At 31.3% G+C, this 13,412-nt stretch overlaps 1 pseudogene; it reads left to right on the forward strand.

Moving 5' to 3' along the window:
- The first annotated feature begins 8,748 nt into the window (after positions 1–8,748).
- Positions 8,749–13,412, forward strand: part of LOC120597843 (kininogen-1-like) — a 38,245-nt pseudogene continuing 33,581 nt past the window's right edge.

The raw sequence follows: 13,412 nt of genomic DNA on the forward strand, positions 1-13,412 counted from the left end.
TGAATATGAAAGTATTTTATCAGACTTATTACTTGCTATTTTATCAGATTATCCCCCACTCTGTAGTTTGCTTTTCGTTTTCCTGTCAGCATTTTTGAGGAGCAAAAGTTCTTAATTTTTATAAAGAATAATTTGCCTTCTTTTTTAGTCATTGTATTTTTTGTGTAATATGAAAGAAATCTTTGCCTAGCAAAAAGGCACAAAAAAGTTTTATGGTGTGGGTTATGCACCATTTGTCAAAAAGACTATTCTTTGTCCAGGGAAGTGGATTTGCACTTGCACTTTTGAAAGGTATCAGTTGACCACACACACACACACACACACACACACATACACACACATATACGAATCTAGTTGTGAGCTCTATATTCTGAACTATGGGTCTAGTTCTAAACTCTCTATTGATCTATTTTTCTGTCTTTATGCCAGTACCACATTCTATTGATTACTATAACTTTACAACACATCTTCCAACTTTGCTATCTTATAAAAGCTCTTTTGGCAACTGTATTAGTCAAGGTCCTTCAGAGAAACAACTAATGGGAATGGGGTGGGAAGGTGGGCCGTGTGTGTGTGTGTGTGTGTGTGTGTGTGTATTGTGTGTGTGTGTGTCTTGTCTCTGTCTCTGTCTCTGTCTCTGTCTCTGTCTCTGTCTCTGTCTCTCTCTCTCCCAAGTCCTAAAATCCTCATGTTGAGTCAGCAAGCTGGAGACCCAAAGGCTGTCAGGTTTGGTATCCAGGAAGAGCTGATGTTTCAGTTTGAGTGTTAAGGTAAGAAAAAGATAATGTTCTAAACAGTCAGGCAGAATTTCCTCTTACTTGAAGGATGGTCAGAATTTTTTTTCTATTTAGGACTTTAACTGATTGGATGAGGCCCATCCACATTAAGAAAAGCAAACTGTTTTGCTCAGTTAACAATTGAAATGGCAGTCTCATCCAAAAACACCCTCACAAAAATATCCTGAATAATATTTGACAAAATATCTGGGCATTCTGTGGCCCAGTCAAGGTGACACATAAACTTAACCATCACAGCTACTCTAAGTCTTTTTCATTTCATTATGAATTTATTTGATCAATTTTTACCAAAAAGTCTGCTGAGATTTTGATTGGAATTGTATTTTATCTGTAGATCAATTTAGGAAGAAATGAAATGTTAAATATATTGGGTTTCTTGATCCATAAATATTGTATATCTCACTATTTAGTTAGGTCTGCTATAATTTCTAAATCAATTTTTTGTAGTTTTCAGTGAATAGTTCTTGGAATTTGTTTTGTTGGAATTAATCTAAGTAGTCTGTATTTTTATTTTACTGTAAGTAGCACCACTTATTCCTGATATTTGCAATTTGTGTCTTCTCTCTTTCACATAAGTCTGAATAGAGATTAATCAAATTTATCAATTTTCTGAAAAACCAACTTTTGTTTCATTGAGTTTTTTTGTTTTCTGTATCATAGATTTCTACTCAAATCTTTATCATTTCCTTTTTTTTTTTTTTTTTTTTTTTACTTTGTGGTCCATTTGCTCTTATTTCTCTAGTTTCTCAAGGTAACATCAGCATACATTGATTGGAAACTTTTATTTTATTCTACTTTAGATGTTTACTGGTATAATTTCTCCCTTTAAGTTTAGCTACATCTAACAAATTGGTATGTTGTGTTCTCATTTCTACTAAGTTTAAAATATTTCTTAATTCCCTTTTCAATTCTACTTTGACCCATGTGTTATTTAGAAGTATGCTATTTAATTTCCAAATATGTAAAATTATCTTTCAACTGTCGATTTTTAAAATTAATTCCTTCATGGTCACAGAACTTACTTTGTATGATTTGAATCCTTTTGAATTGATTAAGCTTTGTTTTATGGCATAAAATATAGTGAATGTTCTTGATAAATGTTCTATGTGCACTGAAAAGTGTGTACATTCTGCTGTTTGGTGAAGTGGCCTATATCATTTTGCTTAACTTGTTTAATAGTATTGTTCAGTTGTTGTCAATCCTTACTGGTTTTCTTGTATGTTCTATTTTTGAGGGAGGAATACTGAAATCTACACATACTGTCATGGATTTGTCTATTTCTCCTTTTGGTTTTATCGGTTTGTGTTTTGAACTTTTCTTATTAGGTACAAGAGACATCTGAGACTGTATTTTGTTTGTTTTGATGAATTGATCCTCTTGCCTTTGTGCACTTATTCTCTTTATCTTTTGCTCTGAAATCTACTTTGATATTAATAGAACCACCCCTATTTTCTTTAGAAAGATATTGCATAATACATCTTTTCCCTTATTTTACTTTTAACTTTTTCTAGTTGTATATTTAATGTGCAGTTCTTGTAGGCAGCATGTAGTTTGGCCTTGCTGTTTATTATATACACTATGACAAATTGTCTTTTAATTTTAGTATTTAACTCATTTACTTTATTTTGATTGTTGATAATACTGGGTTTAAATCTATCATTTTGCTCTCTCTTTGCTGTATAACCATCTGTTCTAGTTTTATTTTTCTTCTTTTCTACCTTATGTTAGACAAATTGAATATTTCTTACAATCCTATTTTACCTCCTTTGTTGGTGTATTATTAGTTGTGTTTTTTAGTGATTGCTTTGGAATTTATAAATATCTTTATCACAATTTACCTTCAAGTGATATTATATTATCTTAGATTTAACATAAGAATCTCATAATTGTATACTTCTATTTATCTCTTCTCATACTTTGTGGTATTTTTGTAAAAAAAAAAAAAAAATTGAAAACAAAAGCAGCCACTGAAGTCTAGGAACTAATCTGATGTTCATAGCTAAGATTTGATGTTATTATAAACTGAATTAATGCTCAGAGCTAAATCATTCTGTTCTATTGAACATAACAATGTGACAAAATGTCTATATGAGCTTACTCTGATATCATGATAAAATGAGACAAAAAATGGTCACTAGGCAATTCACAAAGTATTAAACATCTCTTCTTCTCAGTAACTTTACCAATTACAGCTTTATTCTCATACTGGTCTGCCCTCCTACAGAAAATATTTATTGAGATGCCTAACTATACAACTGTCTCACTTTCTGACAGCACCCAAATAAGAATGAACCCCTGCTTCTTTAGTACCCTCCCCATGTTATCTAGCTAGAGCACAAACATTATAATAGAATTTTTTTAGCATCCTCTTACTAAGACACTCCAGTTTCCAATGCTGTATCCTCCATCATTGCAGCAGGTAATAAAGTCATAGTTTTTAACTGTAGGTGCCTTCCTTGTGGTTGCTGGTTGAAGGACATTGACATTTTCATGTATTCTTTTTTATTATATGTTATAAAACAAGATTATCATGTAAGAATATAGAATAAACACAGTACTTGAATGCTCTCCTTGAGAATGAAAAAAAGTACAATCATTTTGACCATCATTTTAATATTTTCTTATAAAATCGAGAAGGTACTAAGTAATATCTCCAATGCCCAAGCAATTATGTTTATAATAGGAAAAAAGTGAAAACAATTTGTTTTTATCAACAGGGAAATGGGTAAATAAAAACATGTTCGTATAGTGAACATTAATGAATCACAGTTGCATTCATCAAAATGGATAAATTTTCTACTCAGAGAAGAAAATAACCAATATGATTTCACTAAATATAAAAAGCGAATCATGCAAAACTAAATAGTATATGGTTGGGCACGTGTAGATTTGTACAAAAACTATAACCACAAAATTCTGGCAAGTGGTTTCCTCTGGCTAAAAAGAGAGAGAGAATTGGAATCAGTGATAAACTCTCAGCATAAACAGGACTCAAAAATATGGTTATTTTGCCATTTCCTGATACTTAACTTGGGCTGTGAATTAATGGATTCTTATTATATTTTTGTCATGCAGAAACTGTGTATGGGTGTGTTTGTGAGATATATATAATCATGTGTGTATATGTCTATATATATATGTATATTTTGTTATAGTAAAAGAAATATTCACTTGTATATGTTAATAAAATTATTCAAATTTGAAAATAAGATAAAAATGACTGTGTGATCTTTAAAGACTGCTAGGACATTTTCTAACAAGACAGTGAGGGAGGCTTTCTCTTTTGAGGAATGAAACTTTGAACAATTGCTTGGGACTTGTATAGTTTATAATTTTATAAAACCAAATAAGTACAATTTTTTTCTGTCCATTACAGAGAGGATAACCCCAAAAGTTTATGAAAAATCATTTGCTTGTAACTTATTTATCTCATTTCATTGTTCCTTTTCTTAACTGTTATATAAAATATCAGTTCTCAAATCTCTTCTCAAATAGGCTTTGTATCCTGCTGGTTCTCTCATTAAGTAAATGAAATTTTGATGCATGCATTTTATCTGTTTGAGCATTATGTTTTTCACATTTTAAGAATTATAACTGATTCTTATGGAAGTCTAACTTCAATGTTACACTCACTGGATTGGAAAACTGCTCATGGATCAAGGAAACCACAAGTACTATTCTGAAATCCCTGAACTTCCTTATGAGTGAGTTTTTGCTGAGTTGTGGCACAATGGCCTTATTTTCAGGTCTCATGTTAATGTCTAATGACCTATGAGGTCTTTATCTTTCAAAAATCAGAAAATAAACCTATAAGTGACAACTGAAAGCTGATAAAAGATGGTTAATGCCTCATTATTCTGTGTATATTTTAAATAGGAGTCTGAAATATTTAGTCTGGCTTGGCCTTACAGTTGAGGGTGACAATTTTGCCTCCAGAATAAGAATCTTGTCCATCTGATTCTGGTTGGACACCTGTCTTTTTAATTTTGAAACTGGTATACTGGCCGGGGTGCCACTGTTTCAATGAGAAAATCTGTGAAAGCTTCTAAAGGTGTAATCAAATAATGAACTTTCATGTGTCTCTAAGGGAATTTCATGGCTTGGGGAATTTGGTATCACAAAGTAATTGGAAAGAAATATATCTCATAACAAGAAAATGAAATATGTGTATATATTTTAGGGTAAGAATTGTGCTTAGAGGTATGCCTACTTGAAAGCAGTTAGTTTGTTTTTGTTTTTTGTTTATTTGATTTTTGTCCATTTAACTTCACAGGAGTTGTTTTCATATCTTTCTGTACCTGTATTTTATTTCATCTATGGATGAAGTTGTAAAACAAAAGTTGCAAACTTTTTGTGCTTTTCGGCATTTTATCTATAAAAGAGCCTTATTTCATGTTGTGTTAGTATTAGCGTGAAATCTTTTTCAAAGATGTAACAAATTCAATAATAAAGTCTCTTAACTTTAAAGAAGCTCCCATTCAGATTGGCTAATAAAGAATTAATGCTTTTATAAATCTAATCAAAATGCTCATAGAAATCTAATAGAATCTCATTTGGATCTACAAAAAAAAAGATGTTAAACTTTTAATATTTCAAATATACCAGACTTGTCAGAAAAATGCCTTCTTGTGTAAGTTGCTAGCACAGTCACTATATTTGAAAATTTTATGTAGGATATAATAAATGTAGATATTTAAAATTTTAAGGGTCAGGTTTGTTTTTTCATTGGAAACCTGGTTAATAATAAATTCCTTGAACTTCTGATGTCATCAAGATAGCCGAATATGAAGTCCCAGCCCTTGTTGCCCTCAGAAATCTCATTTTAACAACAGAGAAGCAGAGGGGAGATTCTCCTGCTGGCTTTAGAGATCTAAGATGACATGTATGAGTACCATGTGATGAAGATCTGAGGGCAGTTTCTAGGAGCTAAGAGTGACCCCTAAGCAATAGCCAGAAAGAAAATGGGAGCCTAGTTTTACAGTCACAAGAAATTTAATTATACTAACAGCTGGCATGAGTTTAGAAAACCCCAAACTTTAGTTAAGACTATAATGATGGACAGCCAGATATCTTGATTTCAGCCTGGAGAGACTGGGCCAGGAACTCAACTAATCCATGCCTGGACTCCTGAGTCATGAAAAGTAAGATAATAAATCTTTGTTACTTTAAGCTGGAAAGATGGTGGTAATTCATTACGCAGTAATAAAAAGCATATAATATAGAAACTATATCTTTTCCCACTTTAAGACGTAAATAGGTATGTGTGATTGTAGGGGAACATACAGTCAATATTTGTGAGCCATAAAGGTCTATGTATAACATATATACTGATTCTTCTCCCAATTTTCTACATGTCTGTAAAAAAATTATTTCAGTTGCAATTATAATTAATATAATCAAGATTATAATATAACCAATGCTATTAAAGAAATACAAATGTGTATTGAAGATTGGGTGCATGTGTGTGTTTTAATCAGTACTATAGTTTCTGATTATTAAAGGAAAAGAGACAAATAGATTAATATCTTAAAGTCGAAATGTGTGGTTGTACCAGAGAGTAAAAAAAGATATTAAAACATCAATTTGCAGAAATACAGAAAATGGTAGGACATTTGAGGGAAAGTGAACTTGCTGTCTTTTTGCTTTAAATACCTGAAAATAATGAGTCTGAAAAGAAGCAATGAAATGTGCTAAAATTTTGACAAAGTTGGCTCTGTTTGGATTAGATTATTTAAAAGAAAAATTAAATCTTATGAGTTCTCTACTTCCAATTGTTATAATACTACAAGACTAGAATTTTGTTTTCTCTTTGTTAACATGATAAATTGGTTTGGGAGTATGCAGTTTGCTCTTAAGGAAAGCTAGTGTGTAATCTGCCCAAGTATGAAAACTTTGTCAACTAGAATAACTTTACATGCTTTTATGCTGAATTTGTCTTGCCTGTAATTATTTTTAAAATGACATACAAATGATAGGATTTTCTCACTCCTTAAATCATTAAAATATTCTTACAGTTGTATTCTGCTATATTTTTAAATAAGCCATTGCCATTACCAGTAATAGGCTGGCTGATCTGAAGAATAAGAATTATGTAGGATTGAGTAAATTGATAAGAAAAAGAAATATGTGCTTTTAAAAAAATGTAGTTAAATTCTTGAATATATCTGATACATCTATAAAAAAAAAAGACTTTTTCATCTTGATCTATAGCTCTCATTTTAGTAGACTGGTTTTGTGAACCATACTAAAACATTTGAAAAATGGTATCTTGTTTTTGCCAAACCCTCAGGATTGATAAATATTTTTACCTAGTCTCTTAATTTTAAGTGGCTATATAGATATTTATACGTGTTCAAAAAGAAATTTTTCTCTTTTGTACTAGAAAATAATTGGGCACATTGATTGTAAAATCAAGGTCATGACTAGAGTTTCCTACTTGATAATAGATTTAATATGGATTGACAAAGCTGCCATTAAAGTTTAGACGTTATGTGTGGATGCCTACCAAACTCTTCCAGGAAACTAGCCTGTACCTGTTCTTTAGTTTGCCAGATACCTGCTAGTAGATTAGGAAAGTTAGCAGAGTTGGGGGGACCTCAAATAAAAGGAGTATATCCAAATTTATAGGTGTAAGTGAATTTCTTGGTTTTGCTGTATATACTTAACAGTGTAGGAAAGAATGTGTTTGCCTCTCCTCAGATTGTTTTGGTCACTGTCACCTTAGATAAGAAGTAAACTGTTTAATTCAAGAAAATAGCCTGAAGAAACTTAATAGTTCAATGCTTAACAGGAATGAAAAGTAAATTTGCACACCTATTAGTTCTTTTGCAAAGAGCTTACTTCAGAAGATTTTGCCATAGCTGCGAAATAGTTCTTTCCTGTAAGTCATTAAGGTAATGTGGCATGGAATAGTGGAAAGTAATATAGGGAAAATTTGAAATATTTAGTACTATTTACCATCTCTTAAGTGTATTCTCTCTGTTAGGCTCAGTGCTAGGCACTTTAGATGTTATGTTATATACATATATCTTTGACACAATTTTTGAAAGCAGGTCTCATTCCCTAATCACAAATGTTAAAGTGAAGTTGAATAATTTCCAGTAACTTTCCAAAGACCACACAGCTAATTGGCTGTGAAGCCAGGAATCAAAACCAGTCTGTGATGCTAAGTCAAGGCAACTAATTCCTTTGAATACTTAGTGTAACTGAGTTCTCCATTTCTAGTGAAAACATCTAGACATACAAATGACTAGTTAATCAGTTTACTTTTTTTTCCTCTCCTGTTTTGATTTATGTACATTTTTAAAAACTAAAAGGAAGATCTTAAATTAGAAGTAGACACTCAAATTAGATAAAATACAGGCTCTTTTCCGGAACTGCAATCCAGCAAACATTTGAGGAATCTATAGATTGCTTTGGGTAGTACAGACAATTTAACAATAACAATTCTTCCAATCCATGAGCACAGAATATCTTTCCATTTTTTTTTGTGTCTTCTTGAATTCCTTTCTTTAATGTCTTGTAGTTTTTAATAGATAGATCTCTTATCTCCTTGGTTTAATTTATTCCTAGATATTTTATTCTTTTTGATACAATTGTAAACAAAATTATTTTCTTAATTTTTCTTTCATATAGTTCATTATTAGTAGATAGAAACACAAAAAATTAGTGTGTATAATTTGTATCCTGCATTTGTACTGAATTTGTTTATTAGTTCTAACAGTATTTGGATGGAGTCTTTAGGGTTTTCTATATATAAAGTAATGTCATCTGCAAATAGTGACAATTTCTGATCTTAATGACATTCATTCATTCATTCATTCATTGCCTAATTGCTCTGGCTAGGACTTCTTCTAATACTATGTTGAATAAAATGGTGAGAACGGGCATCCTATGTTCTTCCAAATCTTAGAGGAAAAGCTTTCAGCTTGTTATTATTATGATGGCAGCCATGGGCTTCTCGTATGTGGCTAGCCACAAGCATCTCTTATATAGCCTCTTTTATGACCACAATGGTATAACTTTGGAAATTAATTACATGAGGAAAACTGGAAAATTTACTAGAAAAATGAAAATATGTGGAGATTAAACAACGTGCTACTGAACAACCAATGAGTCAAAGAAGAAATCAAAAGAGAAATCAAAAAATACTTTGAGACAAAAAAAATGGAAATGTACATACTAAAATTAATGGTATACATCAAATGCAACCCTAAGAGGAAAGTTCATAACTACTTCAAGAAACTAAAAAAGTCTCAAATGAACAATGTAACTTTACACCACAAGGACTAGAAAAACAAAACAAAAAAATGAATGAAGCCCAATAAGTAGAAGGAAATAAAGATTAAAGCAGAAAAAAATGAAATAGAGATTAAGTAGACAATAGAGAATATCAATAAAACTAAGAGGTGGTTCTTTGAAAAGACAAACAAAATTGACAAACCTTTAGGTAATCTCATCAACAAAAAGAGAACTAAAATGAGTAAAATCAAGAATAAAAGAGATGTTACACTGATACTACAGATATTTAAAAAATCATAAGAAACTACTTCGAACAATTATAAACCAAAAAATTGGACAACCAGAAGAAACAGATATGTTTCTAAAATCATACAATCAAGACTGAATATTGTTGAAACAAAATCTGAGCAGGCCAACTACTAGTAAGGAGATTGAATGAGTAATCAAAAACCTCCCCACAAACAAAAGTCCAGAACCAGATGTCTTCACTGATAAATTCTACCAAATATTCAAAACAGAATAACAATACTCTCAAATTCTTCCAAAAAATAGAAGAGCAGGGAACTCTTCCAAACTGATTTTATGAGGTCAGCATTACCCTGATACCAAAACCAGACCAGTATCCATAAGAAAATTTTAGGCCAATATTCCTGATAAAGATATAAAAATCCTCAACAAAACATTAGCAAACTGAATTCAACAATATGTTAAAAGAGTCATACACCATTATCAAGTGGGATGTATTCCAGGGATGTAAGAATGGTTCAACATTAGCAAATCAGACAATATGATACCACATTAATAAAATGAAGAATACAAATCATATGATCGTCTCAATAGACATAGAAAAAGGAATTGGCAAAATTAACATCGATTTACGATAATAAAGGCCATATACACTTTACTATTTCTTATGTTCACTGGGAAAAAAGTTTGTCTATTGTTTGTTTTTGAGGAAATCATTAGCCGTAACTTCTGTCCTATGAGAGAGTCAGTGTTCAAACTTAAAAGGCAAGTATCTCTCATGACAGCACCTAATGAAAGGTACTTATTATATGGACATGTTCTTCCATGAGGGAATAATTCCAAATTATTCTCTGGCTTCTTGCCTCAATATACATTAATAATTCCATTAAAGAGGATCGACTCTTGTGACACTACAATCCACATTGAACTTCATTAGACACTTGCTTGTTTCAGCTGTTTTAACTTTTTAAAAATTACTTTCGAGTCCATTTTTGTGTTTTATTAATATAATGAGAATATGATGTATAGCTCGGATTGCCTCTTATGGTTTTGTTTTGTTGTTTTTTGTATATTGCCTCACGAACCTGTCAAAGGCATTATAACATTTTATAAGAAACCAATAATTTATAAAAAGCCAGTATTTTAGAGTGGTACTGTAAAGATAAATCAATTTTAGGTTTAAACATCATCAGTGAACTCTCTTTAAAATAAAGTCAAATCAGTTATCATTCCCATCCCCCTCCTCACTACATTTAGCTTGCCATACTGATTTTTTCTCTTTTTCTGAAATCCCTACTATTGATGCTTTCTGTTTCCTGTCAGGCTTTGCAAATGTTGATACTTCTCTTTTTTACTTAACTTTTTTTCAAGTCTCAGCCCAAGTCTCTATACATTAGGCATATGTTTTATAATGTAATTCACATAGCACAGACCTTCTTTGATGATGATGATTATTATTATTATTATTATTATTATTATTACACTTTGTTTTCACTCCTTTAATTATTTGTGTTTTTCATTAGACTAGAGCTCGATGAGAGCAACACCAACATCTGGCTCAGGACCATTCAGCAGGATTTTGCAGTTTGTGTTCTGAACAAAGGTGCCCATGTAAGTGTGGATGTTTTGGTAGGGTCTGTGCTCCACTCTTTCCGAAACCATGTGCTCTATTAGTTGTTACCCAGATGTGGTACAGTTTTGCAATAAATTATCAAAGTCTTTTAAAAATTCTTGCAGAGGTCCTGCACGTACTAACGAGCCCCTGGACTAGCTGCTCTTCATCATATCTCTAGGATCGATTCTGTGCCTGACGAAGATAAAACTTAAAAAAAGTGTTAATTAATTGAATAGGTTAATTATGTTAGCTCCTGATAAAAAGTGTTTCCTTCACTCAGTAACAGTGTTTTAGCTATATATCATTTTAGGTCCAGGAGTAATTGATGTAGTGGCAAGAACAACACTTTTGTTATTCCTGTTTCACCATTTACCAACTGGGTGACACTGGGAAAATTACTTAACCTCTTTGGTTTTTAGTTCCTGCATCTGTTAAATGGAAATATTAATAGTAGTTATTCTGGGAATTAATTGAGCAAAAATATATAAAGAGGTTGAGACAGTGCTTGGCACATAAAAATGCTATTTAAGTTCTTGTTACTATTTTTACTGTCAGAAACAACCCTGTAAAATTTATTGTTTAATTACTTGAAGAGTACTGTTTATTGCATCTTTCATTAAATTATTCAAATTTCTTAAAGGAGAAATTTCCCTCTGGTAAATGTTCTGGTAATAGTATTGCTTCTCCTGAGAAATGGGTTATATATAATTGATCATGTTCTTATCTTTATGTTACTGATTGAATATTCAAAGCTGAATCTGCAGTCCACTTGTATCAAATTAATAAGACATTACAACATGTAATTTATATACTAACTTACATGGGTCTTTCTTATATTTTACTTTTAGATTGTATTTTTATTACCTCAAATTGATTTAGAAAACTAATATTTTATATCAAATAATTAAAATATTAGAAAAGACAATGACCCTAATTTTCTATGCAATTTTCATCGAGTTTCTTAATTATCCAGTACAGTTTTCAAATGTACCCAACAAGTTAATAAAACCTTTCAAGTGGGAAATATGAGAATACTTTGCATGCTATGCAACTTTCATGTAAAACCTTTGTATTATTTATTATTTATCATTAGAGAATATTATCACATGGTTAATCAGAATATAATTATTGTAGTTATATTTACATGCTGCCATAAAGTGTTTACCGTCTTAGTAATACACATATAAGAAACCATATATTTTATAGAAGATGGCTTTTGTAAACATTACTAACCAGAAGTGGGCTATATTAAGAAAATTAAAATGTTTTTAAGAAAGTAAAATACACATACAGAAAACAGACAAACAAAAATTCCTGGCTATTCTAACGTCACCATGAGAACTTCAGTATTGGATTCAAATTGCTGTAAAATCAGAGGCATTAATGGCCCTTGGAGAGGGGACATGTTAAAACTATTTTTATGGGAAGACTAAAATAATTGCTATTTTCCTGATTGTTAAAGTTAACAGTTGTTTAGATTTTAAATGATTTTTAATTAGCAATGATTCAAAAACATATTGATACCATTCTGATTGTAACATAGGAAACATGTGGTGCTTATGTATTCTGAATTTGAAATTCCATTTCAAGTGGGATAGAAAATTGAGCTCCTAAGAGATGTATAATTCTGATTTTTTTCTGTTCTATAATGTGACTTCAGAGTTAGCTTTGAGTATTATTTTCCCTTTTTACACAATCTTCTTAAGGTCAAATATCACTGTGCCATATTTTAAAATAATTTCTAGAGAAATGCTATAATAAATATATGAACAAGTTTAAAGTAAATTTACCCGAGAAATCTTAAAATTTTTCCAAGGTGGGTATCGTAGCAAATGAGGGTTATGAATTTTATTCTTTCCTCTATTCTCTTATCAACAATTCTCACAAAACTACCCACAAGCGATAGTAAAAATAACACCTTTAATGGCCTAGTTAATTAGAACCCAAGAAAAACTACCCAAGGGAATAGCCTTGTGAATCTCTTATTTCTTCTTTGTTCCTACAAACTTTTTAAGGAAAAGGAAATAAAGTCCCTGAAATTATCATATAAGTAATTTCCTTGGTGCTGTGCCTTCCTGTATCTTCAGGAGACATATTTAACCAAGGTGGCAAAAGACCAAAGAAGGAAATATTTATGCTACCAATTCCTTTTGCCAAAATAATCTCTGGGATTAGACAGCAAGAGGTCCCTATTGTAGTTTAACTTTAATTGATTATGGTTTTGTTATCAGAGATCATTTGACTTGCTCAATGTCATAAAATTAGTTATCAGCAGGGATTTGATTATAAGAATGTGATACTCCATCAAGTTAGTCTCTACCAAGTTACTTTCCTCCTGCACAGATGATGGCATTTGTCTTGCTAGGTGCGGGGACAAATATTCCAATTAGCCAAATTAATGAAGTTCCTCAAAGCTTGGATTTTGTTCTTTTGACAATGACAAATTAGTGACAGTCTTTAAGCAGTCAAATGACAGAAACAGGTTTAAATTCTAAAATGATTACAATGATGAG

The sequence above is a fragment of the Pteropus medius genome, unplaced genomic scaffold (genome assembly GCF_902729225.1).
Source record: "Pteropus medius unplaced genomic scaffold, Ma_sr-lr_union100, whole genome shotgun sequence".
NCBI lineage: Eukaryota > Metazoa > Chordata > Mammalia > Chiroptera > Pteropodidae > Pteropus > Pteropus medius.